The sequence below is a fragment of the Pinus tabuliformis genome, chromosome 4_1 (assembly GCF_031772625.1).
Source record: "Pinus tabuliformis cultivar Carrire ecotype Pingquan chromosome 4_1, CPIR1, whole genome shotgun sequence".
Taxonomy (NCBI): Eukaryota; Viridiplantae; Streptophyta; class Pinopsida; order Pinales; family Pinaceae; genus Pinus; species Pinus tabuliformis.
The window spans coordinates 97,579,681-97,584,585 of NC_142303.1; positions in this window are offsets into that span (position 1 = coordinate 97,579,681).

A 4,905-nucleotide genomic window follows, 5' to 3' on the forward strand; every position below is an offset into this window, starting at 1 on the left:
GCATAAATGTTTTCATCTCTAGGGATTGTTGTAATGTTAAAGCTTCAAAGTAATTATCCACAGAATCCCATAACTCATTTTGTTAAGATCTAATCCTAGGATGTTTTTCTTGGCATATATTTCTTACTTGTTTTATAATTAATTCTGAGTAACTGAATACACTTAAGTTTTTGGACTTTCAGAATTTTAGTTAACTCTAATCCTAAAAGTAAGGCTTCATATTCTGCTACATTGTTTGTAACACCAAGGTATAACTTTAAAGATTGAGTTAATTTTTCTTTATCTAAAGAGATAAGTATTAGTTGATAAAGTGAAACATCCAAAATCTTGATCAAAAACATAAATATGATGATTTATTGCTTGATCAACTTTACAAATAGTATTAATAAATCTCACCTCTCTGTAAAATCTAAGATGTTCTCCCCCATAAACAAGAATTATAGCAAAAGACATAGCCATTTACAAGCTTCCACCTAATTTGTCACAACAAGATCTGGATAATATCATTCCAAATTTTGGGGGAATATTTGTAACAACAATATCTAAAACTATGCTCTTAACAGGGATCTGAACTAGAGTTACAACTAAATCCTTAATTAATCCCAGGCAAGGTACCTTCTTTGAATAAAAGGTATATAAATCATAATAAGGTCTTTTGATCTATAAGTGAAGTTGGTCCATAATTACTTTAGGCATTAGATTGTGAGAGGCCCCAGAATCTAACATGCAATTATATAAGAGAAAATCATGAATCTTCAAAGTAACATAGAAGGGAGGGACATTTTCATCAATCATATCAGAACTAGGACAAAAAATCACTAAAGTTTTTTCATCTTCTAAACTAATCACATCTCCCTCAGCATCAATACTTGAGGATTGAATCCATTTGGCACTTGATTCTTTTAACCTGGGTTTTTGGCGAGTTTAGATAATGGAATGGGAATCTTAACTCCTCTAATTCTTTCTCCACATTAAAAGTTGTTGGAACAATATTTTCAAATGTGTCATGTTAATTTGGTTGATTTAATGGTTAAATCATTTTTGTTTTTGTTTTTGTTGTTTTGAATGGAGGTTCATTAATAGTGACAGTTTTAGCTAGTCTAGCAAGTCCTCGTCTTGGTCTCAAATCATATCTTTTGTTTAATTTTGCAATAATAAATTTAGAAAAGGCCTGATATTTAGAAACTTGGGAAGTGCCTTGATTTTGAGTTGAAGGTTGATCATGAGAAAATGGAACTATAGCATTTTGTGATGAAGTACCATCAAAATAATTGACGTCATTTGTAACTAAAGGACTAGTCTCTTCAGGTTCTTGATCATCAATCATTAATGGGGGTTGAATTTGTTGACCAGTATTAGGTCTTTGCAATATTTTAGGTTGAAAAGGTATTTTATCTTGAACTTGAGGCCTATTTGATGTTGGTTGAGATAGTCTAGGTTGTGCTTCCATTTTTGAAATTCTATTAGAAATATTTCTTAGTAAAGAGGTAATTTCATCTATTTTATGATCTTCACTTTTATTTTTAGAAGAATAAGTACCTTCCTCTCTAGCTTTCATCTTTCTCTCAGCTTTTTCCACCTTTCCTTTAAGTATGGCTGATGTTATTCCTTTTGCCTCAACTTCAATGGCATTGGTTTGCATTTCTGCTACGGTGAAAGATGCTCTTTTTCTAAGCATAACAACAAAATAATCATTAAAACCCTTAGAAAATCTAACTTTAGTTGCAACCACTGATGGTTTACAATATGGTGATATTTTATTATAATGTTTATTAAATCATTTTATAAAATCAACCACAGTTTCACCGGCATTTCTTTTTAGGTCATCAAATTCTGTAAGACAGTAAAAGGATCCTTTTTAAATCCCCATTGGGTTTTGAATATAGTAATCAATTCATTCCAGGTAGGGATAGAATGAGCTCATAATTGTCTAAAACTATTGCTAACATTTCCCTCAAGAGATTGGAAAAATAACCTCATGTACACATCTTCATCCTCTATATTCATATTATCAGCAAAGTCCAAAAAGGTAGCTAAATGATCCTCCATAGACAAAGCAATTTCCCAATTAAACCTAGGTAAGTGCTTTAGATATCCATCTAGAAAATTGTTAAGTTGGCCACGAAGGAATAGTGCTACATAATGAGCCTGAATGATAGGTTGAAAATGAGCCATTTGATTAGGTGAGGATAATTAGGATGAAGATGAACTTTGAGTAGATGGAGAAGGTGAAGATGAAGCTAAACTTATGGGAGATGAAGGACGTGAAGATGATTTAGTAGAATTTTTGGAAGTTTTTATTAGTGGTGTTTGTATAACTAACTTCTACACTTTTGGACCAAATTTTCCTTCACTTTCAAATAAAGGATTAGTATAAATAGAGAAGCTATCTTCAGGTTTAGCAAAAGTAGATGGATATGTATGAATGACAGAAGAAATGAAATCACTAGGTTTTAATTCAGGTAATTCTAAACCTAATTCTACTTCTGATTTTGGAGATTCTGAAAGAGTTTCAGGAATTTGATAAGATTCTAATTGATAAAAAAGAAGATTTGACTGCAAATCTACCCCTTTAGATAAACGTTCTAACACTTTTGGTGGTAGATCTGATAGTTCAAGAGGAATTAAGACAGGTATAAAAGGATCATTTTCTGAAACAATTTCCGGTGGAATTGATACAGGAGCAGAGGTAGAGGCTTCTAATCTTCATCTTAAAGAGGAAACTCTCACCAGTCTCTTAGGATATGATAATGGAGAATAAAGTTGAGGGTTTGAGAGAGACTTGTTGTGCTTGCGTGAAGCCAGTGTTATTTTGTGGAATCACAAGGTGAAAATTTTTAACCTACTAACCTTTTATTCACCATTAAAAGGAAAGCCTTATTGTTGTCCCAGGGAAAAATAATTCAAAATTTTTCGTTTCCCATCAATGACGCCAGTCTGATGTTGTACCTATGTCGATAATTCTAGGTTAAAGAATTATGCCGAAACATCTAAAATGTTTTGCTTGTTTTGGATTCTTGGATGACCAATGCTCTAAACTCTTAAACAAGGGCGGTTTCTTAAAAAACTTGGAATTATTAGAAGGGTTGACTCTTCACCTTTAACAAAATTTAGCTTTAAAGAGATGTGTAAGGTTGAACTTTAGAAAATATATGATTCATTAAATCTTCAAATAGAGTAATCAAATAGTCATACACAGATGATGCATGTAAAATCCGTTTACAACCAAACAAAATATATTTAAATTATAAAGGGAAGTGACAATTAAAAGATGTAGAGGAGTTAATTTAAATAGAAAGCTCAATTAACTAATCTCTGTAATTGATTATAACTTCATGGGTGATTTCAGATAGGTTGAGATTCAATCTTATCTTACCTAGAATTCCCATTAATTTCAAACATATGTAGATTTAGACAAAATGGAAATATAAATAACATAGAAGTACTCATAGGAACACAAGCTGTTTCAAAATGAATCCAGAATCCTTTACTATTTTCAGAAAATCACTTCATAGGATTACAAGTCTGCTCAAGGGTTTATCACAATGGTTCAACCCTTTATACTTTGATTTACAAAGTATTTATACAACTTTCTTGAAAATATCTTGATTTAAATATCAAGATTTATTTACAAATATCTCAAAACTGTTTTACAAAAATAGAACTATAAAATAGGAAATAAAACTGCTTAGGTTGTTGAAAATAGCAACAAGAAATTCTAAAAATAACATTCAAAATATTCCAATTTTAATTTGTCCTTGAATTAAAATTGAGAATAAAAATTCGAATTTAGTCTCACCAGCTGCTTGAAAAATAATTAATTAATTCATCTTGAGTTAATTAGTTGGAGAAATTCAAGATAGAAGTCTTTATGAAGTCGTGCAACAATTATCCTTTAAATTAAGGACGTTATCCCTTAGTTAAGGAGATAAGGATGAGTTGTATTTGAGTTTTAATTAGTTAGCTCAGTTAACTAAGTTAAGTCTAGTTAAATTAGTTCCAAATAATTTGAGGAACTAATTGTGAGTTCAGTCAGTTAATGCATGCATGCATCAAACTAGTGTACTCTAGGTAACTGAGGATTCTCTCAAAATAACTCATGCATGTTTGTTCAGACAAAGACCCAGTTGAGATTAAATATAGGGACATATTACTATCAGTTGGAAGAATTTTCCTATAAAGGAAACTCATCCATGTAGAAGGAACAAGTTTCCTTGAGGATTGCACAGTTCTGACAGTGTGTTGGAGCAGTGTGTGAGATCAGTGTTACCCTGGGTAACAGCTGGATCACCCAGGAGAAACAATGCAAGGAAATAGGAGGCTTGGACGGCAGAGGAGAAGGCTTGTGAGAAGCCTAGATTTCCTGTGAGCATCTAGGAGGATTGTACTAAGAGTTGGCTAGTTGTGAGAGCTAAAGCTTTGTGTAATCTTGATGTATTTCCACCTTGTATGGTAATACAGATAGTGGGGTTTTTAGCTGAGGCTTTCCCCAGAGTATTCTTCTGTGTTTCATGTGTATTGATTCTTCTTCTCTATTATATGTGTTCTATTCAATCTTGCTCAAATCAATTAAGCTTTTGCAAACTTTGATTGTAGAAGTAGATCAAGTATTTTGCTTTAGTTACATTACATTATAAAGTTGATCTATAGTGAGAATTTCTACATGGTATCAGAGCTATCTAATCTATAGATAAATTTCTACATGGTATCAAAGAAAAGGTGATCAAAGCAGTAAATAGTATATGGAGACGAGAATTCGAAGTTTGAAGTTCGGGATTGCAGGTACAAATCGAATTCATCTCATGCTTGAGGTTGGTCGATGGAATTCTATGGCTTGAGACTCGAGTATGCCTTGGATGGCAGCTCGAATTACATAGCACGAAAAGATCGCATGGAAGTGGTATT